The 15418-nt window shown below is 48.8% G+C and overlaps 1 protein-coding gene across 1 annotated transcript in view; it reads left to right on the forward strand.

Annotated features, from left to right (window-relative positions):
- The window catches only part of kcnt2 (potassium channel, subfamily T, member 2), a 1159267-nt gene that overhangs the window by 901296 nt on the left and 242553 nt on the right, over positions 1–15418 (forward strand). The gene's annotated exons all lie outside the window — the stretch shown is intronic.

The following is a 15418-nucleotide window of genomic DNA, read 5'->3' on the forward strand; positions in this document are numbered from 1 at the left end:
CAGCTCCTCAAAAACCGTGTTAGGGACCTGGAGCTTGAGCTGGATGAACTTCGGATCATTCGGGAGGCAGAGGGGGTCATAGATAGGAGCTTCAGGGAAATAGTTACACCAAAGACTGGAGATAGATGGGTAACTGTAAGAGGGACTGGGAAGAAGCAGTCAGTGCAGGGACCCCCTGCGGTCGTTCCCCTGAGTAACAAGTATACCGTTTTGGATACTTGTGGGGGGGACGACTTACCAGGGGTAAGCCATGGGGTACGGGCCTCTGGCACGGAGTCTGTCCCTGTTGCTCAGAAGGGAAGGGGGGAAAGGAGCAGAGCATTAGTAATTGGGGACTCAATAGTCAGGGGCACAGATAGGAGATTTTGTGGGAGCGAGAGAGACTCACGTTTGGTATGTTGCCTCCCAGGTGCAAGGGTACGTGATGTCTCGGATCGTGTTTTCCGGGTCCTTAAGGGGGAGGGGGAGCAGCCCCAAGTCGTAGTCCACATTGGCACTAACGACATAGGTAGGAAAGGGGACAAGGATGTCAGGCAGGCCTTTAGGGAGCTAGGATGGAAGCTCAGAGCGAGAACAAACAGAGTTGTTATCTCTGGGTTGTTGCCCGTGCCACGTGATAGTGAGATGAGGAATAGGGAGAGAGAGCAATTAAACACGTGGCTACAGGGATGGTGCAGGCGGGAGGGATTCAGATTTCTGGATAACTGGGGCTCTTTCTGGGGAAGGTGGGACCTCTATAGACAGGATGGTCTACATCTGAACCTGAGGGGCACCAATATCCTGGGGGGGAGATTTGTTAGTGCTCTTTGGGGGGGTTTAAACTAATTCAGCAGGGGCATGGGAACCTGGATTGTAGTTTTAGGGTACGGGAGATTGAGAGTATAGAGGTCAGGAGCACAGATTTGACTTCGCAGGAGGGTGCCAGTGTTCAGGTAGGTGGTTTGAAGTGTGTCTACTTCAATGCCAGGAGTATACGAAATAAGGTAGGGGAACTGGCAGCATGGGTTGGTACCTGGGACTTCGATGTTGTGGCCATTTCAGAGACATGGATAGAGCAGGGACAGGAATGGTTGTTGCAGGTTCCGGGGTTTAGGTGTTTTAGTAAGCTCAGAGAAGGGGGCAAAAGAGGGGGAGGTGTGGCGCTGCTAGTCAAGGACAGTATTACGGTGGCGGAAAGGATGCTAGATGGGGACTCTTCTTCTGAGGTAGTATGGGCTGAGGTTAGAAACAGGAAAGGAGAGGTCACCCTGTTGGGAGTTTTCTATAGGCCACCTAATAGTTCTAGGGATGTAGAGGAAAGGATGGCGAAGATGATTCTGGAAAAGAGCGAAAGTAACAGGGTAGTTGTTATGGGAGACTTTAACTTTCCAAATATTGACTGGAAAAGATATAGTTCGAGTACATTAGATGGGTCATTCTTTGTACAATGTGTGCAGGAGGGTTTCCTGACACAATATGTTGACAGGCCAACAAGAGGCGAGGCCACATTGGATTTGGTTTTGGGTAATGAACCAGGCCAGGTGTTAGATCTGGAGGTAGGTGAGCACTTTGGAAACAGTGACCACAATTCAGTGACCTTTACGTTAGTGATGGAAAGGGATAAGTATACCCCGCAGGGCAAGAGTTATAGCTGGGGGAAGGGCAATTATGATGCCATTAGACATGACTTAGGATGTGTTGGTTGGAGAAGTAGGCTGCAAGGGTTGGGCACACTGGATATGTGGAGCTTGTTCAAGGAACAGCTATTGCATGTTCTTGATAAGTACGTACCAGTCAGGCAGGGAGGAAGAGGTCGAGCGAGGGAACCGTGGTTTACCAAAGAAGTGGAATCTCTTGTTAAGAGGAAGAAGGAGGCCTATGTGAAGATGAGGCGGGAAGTTTCAGTTGGGGCGCTTGATATTTACAAGGAAGCGAGGAAGGATCTAAAGAGAGAGCTGAGACGAGCAAGGAGGGGACATGAGAAGTCTTTGGCAGGTAGGATCAAGGAAAACCCAAAAGCTTTCTATAGGTATGTCAGGAATAAAAGAATGACTAGGGTAAGAGTAGGGCCAGTCAAGGACAGTGGTGGGAAGTTGTGTGTGGAGGCTGAGGAGATAAGCGAGATACTAAATGAATACTTTTCGTCAGTATTCACTCAAGAAAAAGATAATATTGTGGAGGAGAATGCTGAGACCCAGGCTATTAGAATAGATGGCATTGAGGTGCGTAGGGAAGAAGTGTTGGCAATTCTGGACAAGGTGAAAATAGATAAGTCCCCGGGGCCGGATGGGATTTATCCTAGGATTCTCTGGGAAGCCAGGGAAGAGATTGCTGAGCCTTTGGCTTTGATTTTTAGGTCATCATTGGCTACAGGAATAGTGCCAGAGGACTGGAGGATAGCAAATGTGGTCCCTTTGTTCAAGAAGGGGAGTAGAGATAACCCCGGTAACTATAGGCCGGTGAGCCTAACGTCTGTGGTGGGTAAAGTCTTGGAGAGGATTATAAAAGATACGATTTATAATCATCTAGATAGGAATAATATGATTAGGGACAGTCAGCATGGTTTTGTGAAGGGTAGGTCATGCCTCACAAACCTTATCGAGTTCTTTGAGAAGGTGACTGAACAGGTAGACGAGGGTAGAGCAGTTGATGTGGTGTATATGGATTTCAGTAAAGCGTTTGATAAGGTTCCCCACGGTCGTCTATTGCAGAAAATACGGAGGCTGGGGATTGAGGGTGATTTAGAGATGTGGATCAGAAATTGGCTAGTTGAAAGAAGACAGAGAGTGGTAGTTGATGGGAAATGTTCAGAATGGAGTTCAGTTACGAGTGGCGTACCACAAGGATCTGTTCTGGGGCCGTTGCTGTTTGTCATTTTTATAAATGACCTAGAGGAGGGCGCAGAAGGATGGGTGAGTAAATTTGCAGACGACACTAAAGTCGGTGGAGTTGTAGACAGTGCGGAAGGATGTTGCAGGTTACAGAGGGACATAGATAAGCTGCAGAGCTGGGCTGAGAGGTGGCAAATGGAGTTTAATGTGGAGAAGTGTGAGGTGATTCACTTTGGAAAGAATAACAGAAATGCGGAATATTTGGCTAATGGTAAAATTCTTGGTAGTGTGGATGAGCAGAGGGATCTCGGTGTCCATGTACATAGATCCCTGAAAGTTGCCACCCAGGTTGATAGGGTTGTGAAGAAGGCCTATGGTGTGTTGGCCTTTATTGGTAGAGGGATTGAGTTCCGGAGCCATGAGGTCATGTTGCAGTTGTACAAAACTCTAGTACGGCCGCATTTGGAGTATTGCGTACAGTTCTGGTCGCCTCATTATAGGAAGGACGTGGAAGCTTTGGAACGGGTGCAGAGGAGATTTACCAGGATGTTGCCTGGTATGGAGGGAAAATCTTATGAGGAAAGGCTGATGGACTTGAGGTTGTTTTCGTTAGAGAGAAGAAGGTTAAGAGGTGACTTAATAGAGGCATACAAAATGATCAGAGGGTTAGATAGGGTGGACAGCGAGAGCCTTCTCCCGCGGATGGAGGTGGCTAGCACGAGGGGACATAGCCTTAAATTGAGGGGTAATAGATATAGGACAGAGGTCAGAGGTGGGTTTTTTACGCAAAGAGTGGTGAGGCCGTGGAATGCCCTACCTGCAACAGTAGTGAACATGCCAACATTGAGGGCATTTAAAAATTTATTGGATAAGCATATGGATGATAAGGGCATAGTGTAGGTTAGATGGCCTTTAGATTTTTTTCCATGTCGGTGCAACATCGAGGGCCGAAGGGCCTGTACTGCGCTGTATCGTTCTATATACTCCACATCCACTGCCCGACCTTCATCAATGTGTCTCGTCACATCCTCAAACAACTCAATGAGGCTTGCGAGGCATGACCTGCCCCTCATAAAGCCATGCTGACTATCTTTAATCAAACTATGTTTTTCTAAATAATCAAAAATCCTATCTCTCAGAATCCTTTCCAATAGTTTGCTCGCCACAGATGTAAGACTAACGGGTCTGTAATTGCCAGGGATTTCCCTATTCCCTTTCTTGAACAGGGGAACAACATTCGCCTCCCTTCAATCATCCGATACGACTCCAGTGGAGAGTGAGGACGCAAAGATCATCGCCAATGGCGCGGCAATCTCCTCCCTCGCTTTCCATAGTAACCTTGGGTATATCCCATCAGGCCCAGAGGACTTATCTATCCTGATGCTTTTCAAAATTTCAAACGCATCCTCCTTAATATCAACCAGTTTGAGTCTATTAACCCGGTTCACCCTGTTCTCATGAGCAACAAGGTCCCTCTCTCTGGTGAATACTGAAGCAAAATATTCATTTAGGGCCTCCCACATCTCCTCAGACTCGAGGCACAAGTTCCCTTCACTATCCCTGATCAGCCCTACTTTCACTCTGATTATCCTCTCATTTCTCACATAAGTGTAGAACGCCTTGGGGTTTTCCCTAATCCTTCCTGCGACGGTTTTTCATGCCCCCTTCTTGCTCTCCTCAGTCCATTTTTTAATTCCTTCCTGGCTACCTTATAACCCTCTAGAGCTGAGCCCTATCCTTGCTTCCTCAAACTTACAAACTTTCCTCTTTCTTCCTCTTGACTAGAAGCTCCACTTCTCTTGTCATCCAAGGCTCCTTCACCTCACCATTCTTTCCTCGTCTCAGTGGGACAAAACTATCCAGCACTCGCAGCAAGTGCTCCTTAAACAACCCCCACATTACTGTTGTGCACTGCCCCAAGAATAATTGTTCCCACTTTATGCTCTTCAGCTCCTGTCTAATAGCAGTATCATTGCCCCTCCCCTAATTAAATACCTTCCAATACTGTCTGGTCCTATCCCTCTCCATGACTATGGTAAATATCAAGGAGTTGTGGTCGCTGCCACCGAAATGCTCTCCCACCGAGACATCTGACACACGGCCTGGTTCATTGCCGAGCACCAAGTCCAATATAGCTTCCCCCCAAGTCGACCTATCTGCATATTGAGTCAGGAATCCTTCCTGTACACACCTGACAAAATATGCTCCATCCAAACCATTTGCACTAAGGAGGTTCCAGTCAATATTAGGGAAGTTGAAGTCACCCGTGACAACAACTCTGTTACTTCTGCACCTTTCTAAGATCTCCCCAATCTGTTCCTCTATCTCTCTGCTGCTATTGGGGGGTCTATCGAAAATTTCCAATAAAGTAACTGCACCTTTCTTGTTTCTGACTTCCACCCATACTGACTCAGTCGCCAAACCCTCCTCGACTACCTCCTTTTCTGCAGCTGTGATGCACTCCCTAATTAACAGTGCCACTCCCCCTCCTCTTTTACCTCCCTCCCTATTCTTCTGAAAACATCTAAGCCCCGGAACATCTAACAACCATTCCTGCCCCTGTGAAATCCATGTCTCCATTATGGCCACAACATCGTAGTTCCAAGTACTAATCCATGCTCTTAAGTTCATCTCCCTTATTCCTGACACTCCTTGCATTGAAACAGACACACTTTAACCCATTCCACTGAGTGCAACTTTGCCCTATCAACTGTCTATCCTTCCTCACAGACTTGCTGCGTACTATTATTGCCTGTTCAGCAGCTGCCCTATCCTTTGATCCATAACTCTGGTTCCCATCCCCCTGCCAAACAAGTTTAAATCCTCCTGAAGAGCTCCAGCAAACCTCCCACCCAGGATATTGGTGCCCCTCCAGTTTAGGTGCAACCTGTCCTTCATGTACATGTCCCACCTTCCCCAGAGGATGTCCCAGTGATCTACATATCTGAAGCCTTCCCTCCTGCACCAGCCCTGTAGCCAAGTGTTCAGCTGCACTCGGTCTCTGTTCCTTGCCTCGCTTGCACGTGGTACCAATCCCATGGACTTGCTGTCATCCAGATGGGTTTTGGGCTTCTGGAACAGACAGTCCCATCTACAGTGGAGGTGCAGTCGCACAGCCAGGGGCTACATGAGTTGTCGGCGATCATCCAGCACCTGCAGGTTTAGTTGGAGGAGTCCAACTGCATGCAGGAGCAGGAGGTGGTGCTGAACATGCGAGCCACGCAGGCCAACACTGCACAGGTGGCATCCGCGGTGGAGGCATTGTGAGCAGTGGTTTTGGCTATGGATCAGCATGTCCAAGGCCTGGGGAACTCTGTGCAGGCGCTGGCTGAGGCCAGGAGAGGGCTTCTCTCTCCCAAGCAGCCATGTGGCAGAGCCACCTAGACATTTCAGTGGCAGTCCTGAGCGTTGCCCAGTTACAGCAGGCCATGGCTGAGAACATCAGCGACATTAGCCAGGCGCTGGCCAATGTGGTGCAGACACAGAGGGAGGTGGCCCAGTCCCAGAGGGAGATGGTGCTGTCACTGGCTGATGTAGCCCAGACTCAGAAGGTGGTGGCACACTCAATGTGATGTGGAGCAGTCCCAGATGGAAATAGTCCACTTCCTGTGCTCCTTGGCCGCGAATATGGGACCAGAATATGCCTCAAGGACTGACAGCGTCAGGTGGCATGGGTGCCTCAGGGGATAGCTCCGCTCGCACTCCCATCCCATGGAGTAGCCCGGGGGCCATCAGGCACCCCGCGAGAGGAGAGGGTGATCGGGCTTGTGCTGGTGGCTCCTGTGAAGATGTGCCAGAACACTGCAGCATCTCAGACTCCCTCCTCCTGTCCCTGGCGCATCAGGTGGGCAGCGGGCAGAACAGGGCAGCACTAAACCACCTGGGACACCCGAGCAGCAGCCAGGCCCACTCAGGCCGGGTCGCCCCAGAAGACGGCTGTTAAAAGGGACCCAGGTCGCAGGGCGCGAATCATAGCAGGCCGCCTCCACTCCTGATGAACCGTCTCTGGATCCTACTAGGTGTTATGCTAGGACCTGTAAGGCCAGAAAGTTAGACAATAGTTACGTTGGCATGGGTGCAGGGCATAGTTTAATTATAGGGATTAGGGCACGTATATGTATATATTTGTTCACATTAAACATCTGTTCACACTGTTACAACCTGCCTCGGCGCTCTGTCAGATATATGTGAGGGTAGGACTAGTCTGGTCTGGCCAGAGAGGGTGCATGGCGGGGGGTGGGGGGGGGGGGGGGCTGTGGGTGCTGCGGGGGAGGCATGGGCAGGCATTGTGGGTGGACTGAGCTGGGCTCCCCTCTGCCCCCTCCCCCCACCCCCATCGCCCCCACTTTCGGCACCCCAGGAATCCGATGGCACCATCTAATGGAATGACCAGGGTTACGGAGAGAATGGCACCAAGTTCATTCAGAGGGCTGGTGCAGATGTGATGAGCCAAATGGCCTCTTTCTGCATTGTTACAGTTCTGTGAACTGCTATGGAGTAATTTGAACACACATACCAAACCATGAGTCTAATGACGTAACTACTGTGCTATTGCACCCAGTTGATATGGAACCCTGTTGTTATTTAAACATTTATATTTGATTCAAAGTGATACAAATAGGGATAGAAAATAGCAAAAAATTGTCAAAGCTTAACATATACTGCTTGCTAATGTCTCCTGAATATTTACCCTTTTCTAACTCCTAAGTCAATCACACTGAGAAATGTAAATTAGAGTGGCAATTTCAATGTCAAATCAGTTACAGAAAGGGAAACAAAGAGAGGATTGGGTTCAGAGAGAAAGAACAAAGATACAGAAGGAAAAGTCAAAAATAGTGAAAATGTTAGGTGGAATTTTCCCAGAATTACACGGATGCTGGATTAGGTGATGTGCCGGCCATGTCCCTCACACCCTGGGGGCCATATTTACCTCTGCACCCCCGGCATAGTCATCATGAGTGGTTTCGGTTTTCGGAAACCAGTGGTGATTCGTGCTAGTGTGACACCACGTCACTGGGTGTAGGATTGAACGTGGCTGGCCGCTGTGGCATAAAACCCTTTCTGGGCATGAACCTGATTACATCACCTGCCGGGGGGCAGCGGGGATTATCATGTTCTGAAATCTCGCCGCCACATATCCCATTACGGCCCTCCCACAAGATTTTGCAGCCATAACAGGTTTTTCTTTAATAAATATATTTATTCTCTCCTTTTTCACATTTTCATCCAAATTTAAACCCACCAGCAAACAATCAATGATAACAAATGCAATGTAGTCACAACAGGATTTATGCTCATGGCGAGTGGACCTGCTAAATTCCATCTTTTAAATTTTACTTTTATCTATTGGCTTTAGGAATTCGACACCACACTTGTCATAGTCAATTTCAGTGCCAGAGAGGTTTTCTGACAGTAAGTAACGTGTATCTCTTGTGAAACGAATATTTAGACATGAAATTACTTGACTTAACCTTTAGTAGCACGTTTTGTTCACATATGGGGCGGGATTCTCCGACCCCCCGCCAGGTCGGAGAATCGCCGGGGGGGGGTGACGTGAATCCTGCCCCCGCCAGCTGTCGAATTCTCCAGTGCTGGGGATTTAGGGATGGCGGGAATCGCACTGCGCCGGCTGCCTCGGCAATTCTCTGGCCCGCGATGGGTCTGCTTTCGGCCAGTCCCGCGGTATACATTATATCGGGTATTTGCCGGCGGCCTCGGGGGTGCGTGAGGGGATCTGGCCCCAGGAGGTGACCTCACAGTGGCCTGGCCCGCGATCAGGACCCACTGATCCACGGGCGGGCCTGTGCCGTGGGGGCACTCTACACTCACATCGCCGCTGTGGTCCCCCGCGATGGCCGCGCAGAGATGAACCCACCCCCCCCACGCATGCTGCTGCTCCCACGCATGCGCCAACTCGTGCTGGCCGGCAGAGGCACTTCGGCGCCGGTTGGCGTGGCGCCAAGCCCCTTCCCCGCCGGCCGGCACAGCACAAACCACCCCAGCACTGGCCTAGCCCCTGAAGGTGCGGAAGGGGCAGCCCGACGCCAGAGTGGTTCACGCCACTCCTTCGCGCCGGAGTTGCCTGCACCACTTATTCCCGCAGAATCCTGCCCATGATGTACAAATACCGAATCCTTTCGGAAGAAGTTTGTAGATGACTCAAAATTGGCTGCAACACTGCTAGGGTGGCCGCCGCAGTAGAGAGCCTGGTGCACGACGTCGGCACCATGAGTGAAGGTGTCCGAGGAGTTGCGCAGTCGGTGACGGCCATGGCTGAGGGTCTCGGCAGAATGCACGACTCACTGGGAACTGCCACCCAGAACCAGGCCGACCTTGATGAGGTCCTGCGGGACATGTCCCACTCTCAGATGGGAATGGCCAAGGTGCTGCAGAGCTTGTCCCAGTCACTGAGGAGCATCACTGAGGGTGTCGACACCATGGTGCAGACATTGGGGAGCCGCCAGGGCTGGCACGAACCAGCTGCTCATCCATCCCAAGGTGGACCCCAGAGCCCTAAGGACAACAATCAGGAGGAGGGGGTACCAAGCTGGACCCGTCCCATGGACTGGAAATGTTGCCGATCAGTTACCCCGAGTTCCATCCCTCTGATGAGTTTGCGTCTCAATGTCAGCACACGGGACAGGGTGGCACCGTTGTGCCTGTGCCATCGACAAGTGCACCGGGACCCTCTGGCCTCAGCCTCCAGAAGACTCCCTCCAGAGGCATCTAAAGCCATCAGACAAGGTAGGCAGCTGGCTGCCTCCACCTCTGATATGCATCCTGGGGAAACACCAAGACAAAGTGGTAGAGCTAGGAGGGCAAAGCATGTTGAGGATCACTGAGGGCAACAGGGGAGGGTGGGGGGGGACTGAGTGTTGGAGGGGTGGGGGCGGCACCATCGGGAGTGAGGTTTGTACAACACATTGAACACCTTTCGCAAAACCATTATGATGGCTCTGTCACTTCCTTCTGCAATGCGGGCTGACCTCCGGACCCTTTGCCCATCTCTCCAGGCAGCCCCCCTTTCCCCATGGCATTCACTCACACTCCGGCCTGACCAAGAGCGCAACGAGGCCAGAGAATGGTGCCATATGACTCAAAAAAATGAGTCCAGCACCTACCTGGAGCAGTACCAAGGATGGGTCTGGGAGACTGTTCTGAACTGGAATTATTGCGATGACGACAAGGTTTGGTTCGAGTGAATCAAGAGACATTTTCCGAATTTAACACCCACTAATCCGAGCCCCAAAGTGTTAGGTGAGGAACTCTAGGGTGATGTGCCTGATCCCCAGGTGTATTGGGTTGGGTATTCTATGTTACTTTGTGAATGTTATGTTCCTGTTGCTACTCAAATGTTGCAGGATGTTAACTAATAAAATATCATACCAGATGATGAAATTATGGGTAAAGGTCTCCGGACAAGCGAGAAACTAATTGAGTCCAACTTCGTTCTCTGAGGTGTGAATTCCTCGCTTGGCTACTCCTGTGGAATTAATGGTCGTGTTATATAAGATTAGCCCTGGGCCTCCATATGGCTCCCAGTGGGTTGTGTTCACTTCTGGAGGTCGTTGTTTGACGTCAATGAACACGTAAACACTTAAAAAATGCACTCCTGGATGTTATATTCTGGTAAAATTATTCAATCAGGTGGCTAAAAAGGCACTTATTTGCCAAGACATGGAATATAAGTGTAGTGGAGTTATGCTGGAACAAGGTGAAACATCAGTTAGGCCACAATATGAGTACTGTGTGCAGTTGTGGTCACCTCCTTACAGAAAGGATATCATTGCACTCGGCAGGGTGCAGAAGAGATTTACAAGGATGTTGCCAGGATTACAAATCGCAGCAAGAGGAGAGATTGGTGAGGCTGGGCTAATTTTGGAACAGAGAAGGCCGAGGGGAGATTTGATTGAGATGTACATAGTTGTGAGGGGCCTTGGTAGAGTCGATAGGAAGGGCCTATTTACTTTAGAAGAGAGGTCAGTGACATGGGATTTAAAGTGTTTGGTAAAAGAATTAGATGGGGAGATGAGGGGAATGTTTTCACCCAGAGGGTTGTAGGGGTCTGGAACTCACTGCCTGAAAGGGTAGAAGAGGCACAGGTGCCATCACCTGCAGAGCTACGGATCAAATGCTGGAAAGTGGGATTAGGCTGGGTTGCTCTTTTTGTTAGGCGGAGAAATGATGCATCAAGTGGCCTCATTCTGTGCCATGAATCTTCTCTAATTCACAGTATTCAGTGTATTTCAACAGTGAGTGTGGTGTTTGTTCCGTTGTAAGAGTGAAGCAACAAATGTTGGACAGCAATGTCTGGATATCCACATTGAACCACACATCTGCTCCTCACCCAAGTTGCTGTAGGATTTATACATGAAAGTCGGTCAGCGCGGGCTGTCTGTTATCTGGACCCATTGTCTTTTCCATAGAGCTTCAAAGTAATGCATGGCTTCTGGTGAATAAAAGAATGTAGACAATAGTCCGAAGTACGAAAGCTGAAAATACTGACAAAAAGCAAGATTTAACGCATTCTGATGATTAAATGACTCATCATCTCATCTCTTTAACTGTTCTTGTAAAGTCTATTTTGGTCTCCATTAGACCAGAACAGATAAAGTTATACTTCCTATTCTCCGGTGCAAGAACTCTACCAAGTCTTTCCATATCTTAAAAATAATTTTTGGCTTCACGGTTACTTTTTCTGTCTTCCAAACTATAAAATAAGTTTGTCAATCCTTCCCTGACAATTAACTGACTTGTCACAAGATCTAAAATTAGCTAGTACTTCCCTTGAACTGGAGACATCACTTAATGACTTAAGCTCATAATCAGAGATTGTAGAAAGTTATTGCTAATAATTAATTGCCAGCGTCTGAGACTGATGCAGTAAAATTCTGTGTGACACTACAACACTGTTGTCAATATTTAATTATAATGTACCATTATTTGCTAATATATACGTGTACATGTTTCTTTCTGCCTGTAACTCCTTAACCAATCAGATTGATGAACTGAGAAATTAACAGCACAAGGATTGATAAGGGAGTGTAAATTTGAATGGGTGAACTCTATGTCGAATCATGTATGCAGGAATTTAGAAGACTATTGTGGCGATTATCCAATATTGGGCCCAAGTGTTCACGCCGTCGTGAACACCGTCGCATTTCACGATGGCGCGAACAGGGCCCGGGTACGACAGATTCTGGCCCCCACAGGGGGCCAGCACGGCGCTGGAGCGGTTCACGTCGTTCCAGCCTCCTTACGCAGCCCCAAATCGGTGCCACGCCAACCCGCGCATGGGCAGTTGGGCCACCCCAACCTGCGCATACGCAGGGGACTTCTTTAGCACGTCGGACCCGACCAACATGGGGTTGGTGTTCAGGCCGGGGGTGGAGAGGCCAGCCCACCGATTGGTGGGCCCCGATCGCAGGCCAGACCCCATCGGAGGCCCCCCTCCCCCCGGTGAAGGAGCCCCCCTCCCACAGGCCACCCCCTGACCGTTTCCGCAGAGTTCCCGCCGGCAGCAACCAGGGGTGAACGGCGTCGGCGGGACACTGTTGTATCCGCGCGGCCCATCCGGGCCAGAGAATCGGCGGCCCCGCCGATTCCAGCAGCCCGCGGCTGGTGCCGCTTCAAACCCGCCGGCGCAAATGGCACCGATTCTCCGCACCTCGGAGAATCGCGCGCCAGCATCGGGGTGTCGTGGCGCAGTTGCGGCGATTCTCCGGTCCGGCGTGGGACTCGGAGAATCGCCCCCTATGTCCATGTTCTCGTCTACATAAAGCCCCACTCTCCCATTGTCCTTCCCTAACCAAAACTGATAAGCTCCTCTTGCCTCACAAAGCTGTGTTTAAGATCAATTTACTCGCATCTAAGTTCTTCCATGGGCTTACGTCATCTGACCTCTGCAATCCTCTCCAGTCAGTCCATCATCATTAATCTATTCCATGATCCCTCAGCTTTTCTGGTCAGTATCAGTGTCTCTTTTTACATCTCTACCCTCTGGAAACCTCAGCCTAATCCCTTTGCACGCCTCTTTTCTCTCTGACATTAAACTAAGTACCCATCTCATTTGTTGGGCCATTAGCTACACCCTCATTCTCGAATTCCTCATTTGTTACCCACCTGTTCTCTCCTTCCCTTGCTGTAATTGATTTTGAGATGTATTTCTTTTCATGAAGAGTGCCAAGGAAATGTAAGTTATATTGAATTTAGCGTTCTGATGCTTATCTCACAGAAGAAAAGCTGAAATTGGATGTTTCAGTGTAGCTGGCATCAGTGGTCATAAATTTAAACTCCCATTGTTCAGTAAGCTAGAATCCAAAATTATTCTGCTTAACTTGCCCAAGGGCTGGATTTTATGCCTCCCTGGTGGTGAATCTGAAAGCAGGGGGCATGTAAAATCCAGCAGGTAGCCTTCCCAATGTTTACTCACCTGCTCCCAACCTATCTGGAATTTTACATGTGACAGGGGAGGAGCTGGGCAGCCTATCCACCCTTCGATCTACCTGTTTAGGCCCACGCCATGAGGAAAGACCAGCACCTTCAACTGTGCCAGATGTCAGGCTCGGAGAGGACCTCCTTTGTGGGATCCCTTGGCCTAATAGAGGTGCCCGCCCACCCCATGGTCATTCCACCCATCTAACCCTCCCCCATTGCCTCCTGAATCCAGTCCTTCACCACAGAGCCCTGACCCCGAACTTAGCTGGACTCTTTAGTGTGTTGTGACTGCATGTAGTTCCAGCAGTGGCCAACACTCGCAGTTGGCGCTACTGGACGACAGAGCTGCCGGCCGCTGGAACCAGCATCTGGTTGGCCAACAGCTCTCTAAGACGGGACTTCCTCACGAGAAAGGGATATATGTCTTACCTTAAAGCGAGTACCACTGCTTCTAACTTGAAGTTTCTCTGGGACTGCCGTCAGGATTGTGGGCAGGCCCCCTTGGCCTTTTAGCAGAGGGGTGTGGAGACTGTAGTACCCTGTCAAAACTAGACCCACTATTTCTCATTCATGATTCACTATTTTTTGGCAAATAGACTATTCCAAGTAATATTAAACATCATTATTCAGAAGTAATTATGTAAAGCCAGAGAGTGATTCTGATGAATATATCTGACTGCCAAACCACCATTATTAATGTTCCTACAATCCAGTTTATAGCCACTGTTCAATTGGCATTATCCATTGAATTTGCTTGTTAATAACCTTGATTACACCACAGCCAGCAGATCCAATTACATATTGCATCAATAGTATAAAGATGGAAATAAGGAATCAGATCAACTAATATCAGAGACATCATTATAAATTGCAGTCAAAATATTTTTTTGATTTTTTTTTTATAACATGTGTTGAATGTCAACTTAACTTCAATCTATTCCTTTTTAAAATCAGGATCAGTGATAGCAATTGTTTTTCTGGAAGTTTAATAGGAATTCAAGGGGGGGTTTTAAGGAATTAGAGCACTTTATATTTTAAATATTAAAACAATTTCTTCATTCATATAACTTCTGACAAAAACCTAGACTAAGTTTAATTTTTTAAAAATTGGCTTCATGAATGTGGAATTGAAGATTAATGGAAAACTGATTCATGTATTATCCTTCTAACATAAACGTGGTCCCAAGCTGTAATTTTTGTATGATGTTCAAACTTGTTGAGGAAAAAAGATTAAAGGTAATTGTAATATATTTTAATACAAAAGCTTGAGAAAAGAATGTGTACAAAAATCAATATCACAAGTTGTTGAAATTGGAGAGATATCTCATTTGTATTTACTCATCACAGTGTTGTTTTATTGCTGGGTTACTGTTCCAGTGGTGCTGAATTTCCAATGGTGACTTTCTCAGGTGACTTAACTGTGTGTGAGTCTGCAGATGGAGTCCAATTCTTTTTTCACCTGATGGAAATACAGGCACAACTCCAGGAACTCTGGCAGATTTTATTAATTTTTCCTATGCATTAGCACTGAGGTCAATGGTCAGTGTTTAGTACCATTCACAACTCCTCAGATATTGAAGCAGTTCTTACCCACATGAAGAAAGACCTCGGCAGCATTCAGCCTGGGCTGATAAGTGGCAGGTAACATTTGCACCAGAGTAAGTACCAGGTAACGACCATCTCCAATGGGAGAGAATCTAACCATCTCCCATTGATGTCCAATGACATTAGCATCATTGAATCTTCCACCATCAACATCCTAGGGCTGACCATTGACCAAAAACTTAACCAGTTCAGCCGTTAACAAATACCACAAGAACAGGTCAGAGACTGGGAATTATGCATTGATTAGCTCTCTTTCAGACTCCAGTTCTATATCTGCAAGGCACAAATCAGGGGCGAAATTCTCCGACCCCCAGCAGGGACGGAGAATCACCCGGAGCCGCCGTAAACCCGGCCCCCACCGTGGCAGAGATTCTCCGCCACCCGGGAATTGGCGGGGGTGGGAATCACGCCCCGCCGATTGGCGTGACGTCCGCGCCGATCGGCGAGGCCCCTGCGGCGATTCTCCGGCCCGTGATGGGCCGAAGTCCCGCCGCTGGGAGGCCTCTCCTTCCGCCGAGGTTTGAACCACCTCTGGTGGGCAGTGGGATCGGCGGCACGACCGGGCC

The sequence above is a fragment of the Scyliorhinus canicula genome, chromosome 4 (assembly GCF_902713615.1).
Source record: "Scyliorhinus canicula chromosome 4, sScyCan1.1, whole genome shotgun sequence".
Taxonomy (NCBI): domain Eukaryota; kingdom Metazoa; phylum Chordata; class Chondrichthyes; order Carcharhiniformes; family Scyliorhinidae; genus Scyliorhinus; species Scyliorhinus canicula.